We start from the raw sequence: 13,144 nt of genomic DNA, 5'->3' as shown, positions 1-13,144 counted from the left end.
AATTAGTTTTTAAACTCACATAGATATTTTCACACTTGTTAACTGTGCAGTGTAGTTGTTCAACCTGTCTGTGGTAGAGTAGTGAAAATGGGAATTCAGTGATGAGAACACTGAAGAAACTGCCTATTTCTGTTTTGCCTTGAGTGATCAATAATTTGTAGTTTATATGTTAACTCTACAAAAACATAGGTATATTTCATATTAAAGACAGGCCAAAATCAGCACATCAAAACACTGTGGGAAAAGATAAGATTAAGTATGAGCACATTCCTAAATGAACTGATTTTGATTAACTGCTTTTGACCACATAAAATACTCATACTTACAGGGAACCTGGCCAGCTTCACAATTATGATGAAAGTTCTAGATATGATGCCAAAAAGTAATGTGTTGCAGTAGCACATATCTCTGACAAAGAAATTTGATGTACTGCGAATCCGAGTTGTTGGGTTTTAAATTTTGGCCAATTAGGATTCTAGGTGATCAGAATTGGGGAGATGGCTCGGTAGAATAAGCACTTGCCTGGAAAGTGTAGGGTCTGAGTTTAATCCCCAGTTCTGCCAAAAAAGAAAGAAAGAAAAGAAGAAAGTAGGGATTCTAGGTGATCAACATATAGTCCATTTCTAAATTTAAGTGATTAAATTTTTTCTTCTACATTGGCTTAGTTTATAAAATAACCTACCTGTGAACTTTAAAATAAACCATGCTGCTGTTAACAAAAATTACGTATTTGATTTACCTAATTTTGACAGTTATTTTCACAGGTTTAATTTATTTCTTGATAAAGTTAGGACATTAAAAAATAGTTTGCGTAATACATTTGCATGGACTAAGTAACTAAATGAGACCTAAAATTTGGCCTTTGGTTTTAGATATTTTATTTGGTAAGTTTAAAATTATCAGTAAAACTTGAAACTATCAAGAATTTAAAACTTATCAATAAATCAGTGTGTTTTCAAAAAGATGTCAGTATATTCCATTGTGATCTGTTGATTCAGAATAATCACTATGAATGATTAATAGCAACAGTGATTTTTACAGAAATAAAAATCCACCCTAAAATTTATAGACAATCTCAAAGAACCCCACAAAGAACTGAAATGATTTTATAAAAGAACAAAGTAGGACCCACTTCTTGATTTCAGAACTTTTTATAAGCTACATTAATCAAAACAGAATGGGAATGGCATAAAGACAAGCACACACCAATGAAATAGAATACCCAAGAAATCAGCCCTTGGTTCATAGTGGCCCTAGCCTCTTATTTGCCCTCACTGTGACTACGAAATGGTGGACAGAAGCAATTTTTAAAAACACATAAGAGAGCTCCATGTTAACCCACAACAATTTAATTGCCTTGTATGTGAATATGCAGTTTCTAAGAAGTGTGATTCCTGGTATCATTTCAAATCCAATCACACTACTTGTCTAATGAAACAGTGGATCTCAAAAGTGAAACTAAAGAAAACCAGAAAGTGAAAGGCTGACTTGCTGCCAGTGAAAAAACAGAAACGGAACAGACCAAAACAATGGGGGATGTGGCTGGAAAGAAAAATGAGAAGTCTGTAAAAGTAGAAGAAAAAAAAAAAAATCAGTGTTTCAAAAGAGAACAAGCCTTGGAACAGTGTCTCATTCATCCAGGTGACGACCAGAACTTGCAAATCAGCCATGAAGGCGAAAGAGATGGATGTGCATACAGGAAATAGTTCAGTAAGACCAAGAACAGCAGAAAGAAGCTGGAAGCTGAAACTCAGTCCTTGCATAATCCTGTGAATGAGGATGAACCTGTAATGAGAAAAAGGTGGAAAGCGAATCCCAAATGATCAGGAGGTGCCAGAGTGACAGTACAGCGGAAAAGAAAACAAGCAAAGTGCCTGTGTGCAGATAAGTACAAACAAGAAAACTCTGAAAAATAAATCAAGTAAGAAAAGCAACAAGCTGGATCCTTGTGAGCCAGGAGGAGGCTCAAAAGGAAGATGCTCCAAAGGGGCCTGCACAGAGTCTCCTCTAGTTCCTGCTCCTGCAGCCCAGCCAGGCTGTTGAGGAGGGCCCTGTGCAGGCTGAGCTACCTCCATCCATGAAGCCAGCCCCCATGGAGGTTGTTCTGGAGCCACTTCTCCCAGAGCCTGCTCAGATGGATCCTGTTCCGAGCCTAATGGAGCTGCCCCCTCCAGTACAACTTCTCCTTCATATTGAGCCAATCCCAGCAAGGTAGTAAAAAGAAAAAGCCCAGCCTACAGAGTGAAATGGCCACAAATAGCAAGTCATTATTGGCTTAGTGCCTAATACAGACAGGGATCAGAAGAGGCAGATGAGAGTGTAGCTGATGGAGCCACTCCCAAAGAATCTACCAGTGATTCTACTTCTGTCTTGATGTTGAGCATGCCAGACCATGAAACTTCAGATGGTAAACATTAGATCCCCTCAGACTCCCTCCTTGTGAAATGGAAATGGTCCTGATGAGGACTCAACAGAGAATCTCCCAGGTAAAGATGCCATAAGTAAAGAACTAGCTTCACCATCACTGTTCTCACCAGTAGCAGAAGAATGAAAAGCAAGGTCCAAAACCACTCTGCTTTAGCTCTTATTAGTGTGACAGTAAATGAGACTCAGGAAATTGATGAAGATAAAGACATCCACAGTCTTGATGGAAGTGACCTAAGTGGCAACATGTCAGAGGAGGGTGATAATTCTGGATTGCAAGGGGCGTGGCCAGTTGGCCAAGAAACTAGAACAAAAAATGTAAAGGAAGCACAGCAGTCAAAGTGTCTGAGGGAGTCTTTGTATCTTCTATGATTTTTCTTCTAGAAAGGAAATAGATAATAGCAAACACCTCAGTCACCATTCAATTAGTATGTACTTCCTTTAAAAAGCTGTTAGGGGGCTGGAGAGATGGCTCAGTGGTCTAGAGCACCTACTTGGAACAAGCTCAGCGAAGCACAGGGACCGTGGTTCAATCCCCCAGCACCACATGCCAGCCAGCCCCGCCCCCTGGTGGGCTGAGTTGGTCACACAAATAAATAAATAAAATTAAAAAAATAAATAAAAATTTAAAAAAAAAAAAAAAAAAGCTGTTAGGGCCCGCCAGATAGCTCAATGGACTAAAGCACCTGCTTAGGCAAAGCACAGCAGCCTGATTCGATCCCTGGCATGCTGTGCTGGCCCTGCCCCTGGGGTGCACTGAGGCAGCAATTGAGATTGGGTACAGTGGCACGCGCCTGTAATCCCAGCGCTTGGGAGGCTGAACACGGGAGGATCACTATGGATCCTATCTGCATAGTGAAACCCTATATATATACCCTGTACTAAATACATTTTTTTTTAAAAAAAAAGCTGTTAAAGGGCAGGAGTAATTAAGCTTTGCACAAGGTTATAGCTTTTAGTTTGTAAGAGCTATTGCATTTTATATTTGTTTATTGTGGTAGACAGCAGTTTAAGATTGCTAGCCGAGAAGATAGCTCAGTAGAATAAGCGCTTGCCTGGCAAGCTCAAGAGCCTGAGTTCAATCTCCAGTTCCATGAAACAAAAAAAAAAAAAAGATTGCTTTAATTGATGTCCAGTATTGATCTAGTTAAGTGGCCTTGCTTTCCTTAGGACTTTTTATGTGTTTATTGATGTACAAATTCTAGAAATCCAAGAGAGTTAGTATATTAAAACCAGCACACCCAAATCTGTTAGCTGATGTGCTCACTGGAAACAGGGAGGCCATCTGTCACCATAGCATCTGTTGGTCTGTCCAGCTGAAACTCATCTGTTTTTCTCTCCATGTTTGTCTTGTTTTACCTTAATTTATTATTAGTTCCTTGTTTAGTTCTATAAAAATTGGCTTAATAGCAAATTAAAGGAAATTTGCCTGCTTCACATAAAGTCAACACCTTTAAAATTTCTTTGGAGGTAAGAAAAGACATTTAAACTGAAGGAAAAGTCTCATAATAGTGGACATTGTATCAGTCCAGGTATTTATTTCCCAATTTTTAAAATCAATATTTCATGTTTGTATGTTAATCATCATAAAACAGTGATTTTATAGTTTTTTTGTTATTGTTGTTTTTGGTTTTTGGGGGTGGTTTGATGTGCTTTAATGGCTAAAGACTGCACAATTTTTGTTTTGTTTTTCTTTTACCTATGCAGTTAAATTTTTTCCAGAAGTAGCATTTGCACTGACCGGTAACACTTTATATACATGTATGCATGTTTATTTTGGCCCCTTACGTTGGATGCTTTTAGTCTTGTTGGCAAAGGAATAGTCAACTTTTTCTTTGTTGCAGGTATCTTTTTAGCAGAATAGTAGTGCGTGTAAGCTTGTGAACAGATGTAATGTACAGGTTCAGTCTGTTGATTTTCACTTCTGTATGCCAGAATCAGTGTTTTGTACAAACTGTTTATTTTGAAATAGTAAACTCACAGCTGTTATGATTTTTGTAATAAATAAACCACTAGTTTCTACCCTCAACAAATTTTATTTTGAATACCAATTGTAAGGTTTTTGTGGGATTCTTTTTTTTTTTTTTTTTGGTGGTGGTGGTTGCCTGTTCTCTTCTAGCTATCTTGTAATTGTAGTGTTACATATCCTTAGGGGATCATTTGTTATGGATGGTTATTGTCCATGTGCCTGTTTAATCAAATGAAAAGCTATTGGTATTTGCAAACCTGAAACCAGGAGATGTAATTAAGTTTTACAGCATCACCTGTGAGAATCCAAAGCTGTTGCTGTTAACACCACACATCTATAATGAGAGGTGATATGGATTCTGGTAAGCTAGCTGCAACTTACTATGAATACAGTGAAAATGGCTTTTGAATTTAAATGCGGTCTAGATTTAAGTCCTACTTCCTCAGGGATCTCCACCATACTAGAGGGTGCCTTAGCTGTTCCTATGGATAGCCTCTTGCTAAAGGTGAGACCTCAAGTGAACTGCAGCTGTCTTGGTGTTCCTGGGGAGACTTTGTATGAAAAGAGGTGTGTACTCCAAAACTCTCAGAGGTTCTATGGCCAGTTGCTAAAGTGTATGAAAGAATCCAACATAAGATTTTTCTTACTGTTTAGGAATTGCTCTTTGCAAATAAAATTCAATCCTAGTTAAGGTATCTTGGATTGTGACCTCCCATGTTCTGAAAATAACCCTTTATATTTCATGTCTTTTCCTTTACCTGGGCATCTCTTAGGTTAGACTCAGATTTTGGCAGTATACCATGGAAGATTAGGACAAGCATTAATTTATGGTCATAAGATATTAAAAATCTGAGAGTGAATTCTCACTTAAAGGTGTTTGAACTTAGAATTGACTGGGAAGCCAAAGATTTAAAGAAATGTAAGATTCATTGAAGATGCAAAGACTAAGTTGTGTGAGGATGGTGTGTGTTTTGTGTGCATGAATGGGAATTTGTACTTGTTGAATTCTAAACTCCACTAATCATTAGGAGAGCAAGCTGCAAATATATATGTTTTAAAACTTAAATTATAGGACTGGGAGATAGCTCAGTAGAATAAGTGTTTGCCTGGCAAGTGCAAGGTCCTGAGTTCAACCCCAGTAAGGACAAAAAAAAAAAAAATTGTAAAGCTCGTTAAATCTTTCTAACGACTAGTTTTAATGTTCTTGAGCATATTTTACCTAACTTATCTTTTACATTATAATGAAAAATTCATTTTAAGGAAAGATTAGACACTGGTTCTCTGTTTGAGAAAGAGGTATTAGTATTCTTTCAAAGTACAAAGGAAAGAAGTTTTCTTTCTGGTGAACTGAACAAGTTCCTAATCTAATCTTTAAGTTTAGAATGCTAAACATTATAAAGGAAATTGAAACCTCTTGTTAAGCTGATATGTAAAAACATTTGTACTGGAAATTGACTAGGATTTGAGACCTTTCTTTCAGAAAACAAAGACTTGATTCTTAGGCCTATCTTAGGTCCTGAACTGTAATACCACTTATTTGTACTACTAAATATTGTTTCAATGAAAAGTATATTAGTAATCAGAACTTCTGGTCAGTTGAGAGTTTTTCCATTTGCAAAATACATTTGTGTGGAACTGTTTGCGTATTTGAATTGTCTAGTCCCCATCTTCCAAAGAACAAAAAATAAACATACTATTTTTAAATTGATGTTTAGTAATGATAAGCTTGAAATACTAGAGAATATATTACAAACAGAATCTTTGGTAGTCTCATGAAAATGTATTTCAATTATCTTTTGAACCTGTATTCACGTTGACTTTACATATATTTTTTGTTTTGTATTTTATCTTTTTTTCCTTTTTTGAGACAGGTTTCATCATGTAATGGAGGTTGGCCTTGAACTCACTTTGTAGCTCAGGCTAGCCTTGAACGCTCAGCAATCCTCTTGCGTCAGCCTCCTGAGTGCTGGGATTATAGGCATGTGCCACCACACCCCAGCTCAAGATATTTAAATTATATTTTTTCCTCGTCTTTTCAGAGCTGTTTATTTGGGTACTACCTTTGTTGTTGTTGTGGTGGTGGTGGTGGTGCTTGTGGTTTAATTCATTGTTTTGATATAACTTTTTAGAGCTATGGCTAATACTGTGTGCTAGTCTTCAAAGAAGGGCCTTTTTATTATTTAGAGTCCCTTCTAAAGTCACATGGCTCACTAAAATTGGGGATTGTTTGCATGTGAATGCTAATACAGATTAAAACTTGAATTGACCTCATCTTATGCCACCCCGCCCACAAATGTTGACAGTGGGAGGAGTGTCTTATCCATAATGTATTGTTGCTTCTGGACTTAAAAGCTGGGAAAGCCGCTTAATTTTCTTCTTTGCATAGATCAGAAACACTTTTTTTTGTATTTTAGGGAAGGGTGTCCAGGGTCTCACTAGTAGACTGCACTCATAGTGATCTGTGTACACCCTCCCAGGAGCTGAGATTACAGGCTCGCGCACATGCCACCATGTCCAGTCTCACTTGCCATCTCAGCACGTTCCGGGGACAGGGCCGGCACAGCAGGCCCAGGTATCAAATCTCTGGCCCCTGCACCTGCTTGCAGGTGCTTTAATCCACTGAGGTTTTTGGTTGCCTCTAGAAAAACTTTAAAGGCTAAATGTGCTGAGGTCTCTTATTGGCCTTAACAGATAAAATGAGCTGATAGTGTTAATTCAGTTTTTAGAATCAGGGACAGTTTCCTGGCAAGTAAAAGGGCCTGAGTTCAATCCCTGGTCCCCCTCCCCATCATCAAAAAATAAAATAAAATAATTAAAATCAAGAACAGGCATATAGCTCAGTGGCACAGCATCTGCCTGGCTAGTGTGACGTCCTGAATTTGATTGATCATGTGTATACACACCCCCAAAAAACAAGCAAATTTAAAAAATTGCCTGAATCCTAGTTTTTGTAGATTTACAGTCTACATGTAACACTAATAAAGCATATAGCTTTTATAATTGTTACTTTTCTGAGACAAACCAGATATATTTCTCAAAATTCTTACTGCCTTCTTTAGCAGCATTTTGTTGTAATAGATAAAAGTAAACCACATTGCAAATCCTTTTTAAAATCTTAAACCATGTACCAACATTTTGGTTGAAATTGTTTAGAATAAATTAAATTGTATACCCTTAACCAATATGAATCTATTCTGTAAACATAGTTATGCTGAAATAAAGTTTTAAAAGCAAATAAGCAAGTAAATAAAATGGATCAAACAGCTAAATAAGTGCTAAAAGTATGAAAGTCTTAGAAGAAAATACGAGAGAACTCCTGATGCCATTGGCTTTGGCAATAGTGTTTTTACATAACAGGTTAGATTTTGAAACCTTCAAAAAGAAAGGAAGTGAGAATCCCTAATCCTGACATGTAGTAATTACTTTTTTTTTTTTTTTTTTGAGACAAAGAGGTTGGCCTTAAACTTTGCAGCAATCCTCCTGTCTCAGCCTCCCGAATACTGGGATTACACTTGTGACCACTATGCCCAGCCATCATTGTACCTACTAAAGAGATATAATACGTATACTGAAAAATTTTGCTATATATATAAAATTTTGCTGTATAAAAGGCACAAACTAAAAACAAAATAGTCTTTTTCTTTAAATAAAAAACCTAGCTGATACCTTTGTTTTGTGAGCACCATAACTAAGATGAAATTAAACCTGAATTTGTTGTCTACTCCTGTGACCAATAAAATAAAATAGAAAATTTAATGCCTTACTATGTATTTTGTAGCCATTAATTGAGATGTAATTTTGAAAGATTAAAACTGCCCTAGAAGAGGGTTGGAGGGCAGCTATCAAGGCATTATTCAAGCACGATTCCAAGGATGCTTTCAAGTTCAGAGTTTACCTTCTTTATCAGAAATGTTTACCACTTCATCAGACACTTCATCAACAGATCTGGATTCATCTATTTTCTTGATTCCCCTATTTCTTCAGGTAAGTCATTTGGCTTTGTTGATTGTTCAAATCCTCTTTTCCAAGCTCTCTCAGTTGTCGTCACTTTTGCCACTATTTCAACCCTTCTCAAAGACATTGTTTGATATAAATCTCATTATTACAGTTTAAAAAAAAAGGACAAAAGATATATCTGCTTTCCCACCCATGGTCTTGTTCTAAATTTGACAGTTGTCTTGATTTCTTGGAAACCTATCAATCAAGAACTTATTCTTCTGTACATTGGCAGCCATTGTTTGATCCATTTTCCTCAGTAATAAACTGACAGTTCTCTCAACTGTCTTTCCTTCTTTAATGTACTTTTCCTTCTTTAATGTACTTTTCAATGAGTTCCTCATGCTATGACTCTGAGTTCTTTTGTTGTGAAGAAGTTCTGCAGAAAAGTGTGTGTAGCCATATTTCTTGATATGGGCACACTGGGTCCTCTTGCCAACAGCAGGCCACCAAGGATGAACATGACCCTGGCTTCATGAAGTAAGGAATGCAGAGAAGCCAAGTATTCTTCTAAAAGTGTATACATGACCAAATAAGCACATGAAGAGACACTCATAATATTAGCCATTAGGTAAATGGAAATCAGGACCAAAATAAGATTCCACTACATACTGTAGAGAAATGTGAACTTTTGCACATTGCTGCTAATGAATATTAAATGATACAGCTGCTCTGGAAAATAGTATGGCAGTTCTTCAAAGTGTACTACATGATCCAGCAATTTCATTCTAAACATGTGCTCAAAAAGGTTGAAAGCAGGGACTAAAACAGATGTCTGTACATTCATGTTCCCAACAGTGTTATTGATAATAGCCAAAAAGTAGAAATAATTCAATTGTCCATCAGTAAATAAGTAAAATGTGCTATATATGTATACAAAGGAAGGAAAGTTTGACACATACTACAGTAGAGATGAACCTTGACATTATGCTACATGACATAAGACAGTCACTAAAGGACAAGTTCTATATGATTTTACTTATGTGAAGTATCTAATTAAATTGATAGAGACAAAAGGTAGAGTGGTGTTTGGCAGGGACTGGGAGAAGGAGAGAGTGGGGAGTTATTGTTTAATAGGTACAGAGTTTTAGATCGAGAAGATGAAAAGCATTCCAGGGATGAATCATGGTGATGGTTGCATAACATTAGCATCAAAAATCTGTATGCTCTAAAATAGTTAAAACAAATTTTTGTTGTCTGTATTTTGCCATAATTAACAAAGAAGAAACCTCTTCTTCCTCATCTTTTCCTTTGTGCCTGAAGAAGTCCAAAGGTCTGGAGGTGGGGGTCAAGCAAACTCACACATCCATACCAGGTTTGGGGGTGAGCTTCCAGTGCCGAGGCCACAAAGGACAAGAGGGAGATCTGTATGAGAGGTGCTTGTCAGTGATGAAGCTTGAGAGTGACTGGCCCAGGGTTTGGGGGCTCAGTGCAGGGCAGGAGGTTTCCTGCATGGTGGGCTGATAGATCTAAGTGGGGTAAGGAGTACATCTACACAGGCAGAGTGCTGTGGGGATAACTAAGGGATAACTTGTGAAGCTGGGATACATCTAGGAATAGAAAATGCCTCAGTCGTAATTCTTTGATTTGGGGGAATTATTGAAAGTATCTCTGTGGGGAATGTACACCAACTTATTTGGATCATGTCTCCAATTTCAGTAGTTCAAGAAAAAAATAATCATTGTGGTATATTTGTAATTTTTCTCTAAATTTGAGATTGATTCAAAATAAAAATACATTAAGTCCCCTCAAAAGTTAAAACTAAAGTGTTCAACTGTGTTGTGTGCTGCCAAGCAGCCAAGTATGATGAATACTGTAGAACTCACCTTGAGACAGATTGGTGGAGACCTGAGTAGGAAGTTTTCAGTGGGTGCTAGAGGCAGAAGCCAGAGCCAAAAAGGGTAAGGGTGGGATCAGCCTTTTTTTCTTACAGAGGTAATAAGGATTCTCAGAAGAAGAGGAATTATAGTGAGAGATCTAGAAACAATGACATAAAATAAGAACACTGGAAAAACAGAAGACAGCCCAAATAAGGAAAGTTTTAGAAAATTTCAGTTATCCGAAAATTCTGCGAGTCAAAGAAACACTTGTGCTTTTGTTTAAGGAAGAACTATAACCAACTTATAGAATAATAAATTTTGATTCAACTTAAGAAAACATTTTGTGCTATTTAACAGTTGAGCAGCTAGTTGCTTTGTTAGAAGTGTCACAAAAAGGGAAAATGCAAGGCTGAAGAGTCAACACAAGATTCCTGGAAATAGACCTAAGACTAGTAAATGGACCTTCATCTCCCTCTAGTTCCTCTGGTAGATGTGATGTGTGAGTTTACTTACATAGGAAGGAATACCCCTTACTGAAATGTTGAGAGTAGAAGGAAATTGCCAGTTCTTGGCATTTTAGTTCTGCTAGGGAGATTCAATTCTTACCTCCCACTTTTAGAAATTAAAGAGAAAAAGGCTGAATATTCATTGATTAAACCATTTAGTAGATTTACTTTTTTTGTGGTTATCACAAGTGTGGATAATTTTGTATTTGTGTTGACCAGTATGTCACTTGTTTCCTTAAATATTCTAAGTGTGTTCTGTCTGATTGTCTAACTACAAATAGGCCAATGGCTACGAAGGTGTTTGGTCTGGAGACACTAGCATGATGCCCATCTTCTTCACACTTCTTACACAGTGACATTTCAGTAACCTACAGAATACAGGACTGATTGTGTGGATTTCCTTTTATAGTATTTTGCTACTCTGAGAGTGTGGTGCTGGTGCTGGTGCTGGTGCCAGTGGTTTTTCCCTACAGACTTCATATTTAAAAGTGGGGGAAAGAATTAAAACACAGTCCCCTCTGATTTTATGATCATGAAATGAAGAAAATGAAACATTTTTTTCCTTAATATTTATTTAGAAAAGCACATTGTCAAAAGGGGGAGAAAATAGATTAGTGAGCAGATAAGTGAGAAAACAACAGTAGTATTGGTTTTCATAACCTACATACAAATTTTAACTGTAGCGGAAGAAGATGAGTAGGGTTTATGGTGGTAACATTCACAGACTTTCTGTGACCTTCATAAGAAACCACTTCACCTGAAAAAGGAAAGAAAGTTAAAATCTCACAACAAAACAGAACATAAAATTTTAAAATATAAAACAAAAGAAGAATAAAAGACTGGTATCTGTGGCAAGCATGACTTTTCATAAAGTTATTGTCACACTAAAATATTTCCAGGGGCTGGGGAGATGAATAATCGCTTCCCTAGCAAGTGCAAGGGCCTGAGTTCAATCCGTGGTTCCGCCAAAAGTAAATAAATAAATAAATAAATAAAGATAAATAAATAAATCAAATATTTCCATGTTATATAAAAGATGAAATGGAAGTTAAAAGAGTCTTGTCTGTGTTTATCTAAGAAATAAGTCCGGTATTTTTTCTACTGACAATTTCCAATAAAAATTAAAATGCTATCTATATGTAAGAGTCTATATAGTTGATCATTAGCAATTGATAGTTTATCCTAATTTAAATTTTAATTGATTTTTAAGTGGTAAGAAGAAAAATAACTTTCTTACAGATGCGTAAAACTCATTTGACCCAAAAGTTAAAAAGTATTTTGAAGAGAATATAAAAGACAAGCTTGATACAAATATAAAGTCTTTTATTCTAAGAATTGGAAAATAATACCTTTAAAGTTGTTCGCATGATTGTTTGTGGAGATAATATTATGTTGCTTTATACTTACTCTAATGTTTTTCTAACTCCAGAAGAAAGGGGGGAAAAAAACCCTTTGTTGAATTGCTAAAAGTATTCCTTCTTTCTGATTCTTCACACTTGGGTTTTAAAACATAAAAACTCAACTAAGTAAAGATAGAGATTTTTAAAATTAATTGCTCAACAGTCATACCATCCTCAGGAATTTACTGAGGCAGAGCATAGAAATAAAAAGATTCTAGCCTTGAAGAGTTTTATTTCATTTTTCAATAAAAATTATTGATAATAGCTTCAGTGTCCAATAAGGAATAATTATGTAAACTTATGGATCAATCTGTAGCCTAGTCAATGTACTTACATTTAATAAAAATTATGAAAAGGCAAAGGCAAAATGATAAATTTTTCTTGTACTGATTGAAAAAAAGCAGGAAAAGTATATATACAGTTTGGTTGCAAATATAAAGAAAGTCCATAAGTACATGATTAATTTGGGGAAGGGAAACAAGGCTAATGTACAGGGAAGGTACTGAAAGTGGGCCTCTCCCTTTGTAAAGCTTTCTGCAACAGAAGTGAAGCTAATTTCTTAAAAATCAGTTGTGCTGTAAGTTGGGTAGCTTTCTAAGGAATAGTTTTGAAACAGATCTTCAAACAGCATCATAATCAAGTGACGTGCCCATCTCATGCCCGGAGGTGGCCAGAGTTCCGTTTCATCTGCCAGATGGATGCAGGGTGCATGCCCAGCATCCCACTGTCAGCATGCAGAGGAGGTATGCTGTGAGGGCCACTTTTGCCTGGGAGATTCCTGTCTCCCTGAAGTTGAACTTCATTAGGCCTGACACAGGATCACTGCCTGTATAGTAACTTGAATCATCGTGTTCCCCAAGATTTCACAGAAGAAATTATTCTTGCAGTGATTTGTGTACCATCTTTCCTTACCTTGATCTAAGACATCCTACTCTTCACCAAACTTTTTATTTTTAGTACAGTTAGAAACCAAATCCCCATGACTGACTACTCCATACACCCATCTATGCCACCTGTCCTCCTTACCAC

At 36.6% G+C, this 13,144-nt stretch overlaps 1 protein-coding gene across 3 annotated transcripts in view; it reads left to right on the top strand.

The window, feature by feature from the left end:
- Ptpdc1 (protein tyrosine phosphatase domain containing 1) overlaps positions 1–13,144 on the top strand; it is a 94,617-nt gene that overhangs the window by 64,046 nt on the left and 17,427 nt on the right. Inside the window, exon 2 of one of the 3 annotated variants that reach the window (XM_023708693.1) lies at positions 1,642–2,486. The exons of 1 other annotated variant lie outside the window; for it this stretch is intronic. The gene's annotated coding sequence lies outside the window, so the exon portion shown is untranslated. Of the gene's footprint in view, positions 1–1,641; positions 2,487–3,915; positions 3,957–13,144 lie in introns of those variants that run through there. One more of the 3 variants, XM_023708694.1, reaches the window with a different exon arrangement.

Source organism: Octodon degus, unplaced genomic scaffold (assembly GCF_000260255.1).
Source record: "Octodon degus isolate 3935 unplaced genomic scaffold, OctDeg1.0 scaffold00466, whole genome shotgun sequence".
NCBI lineage: Eukaryota > Metazoa > Chordata > Mammalia > Rodentia > Octodontidae > Octodon > Octodon degus.
This window is presented reverse-complemented; position numbering and strand designations above follow the sequence as displayed.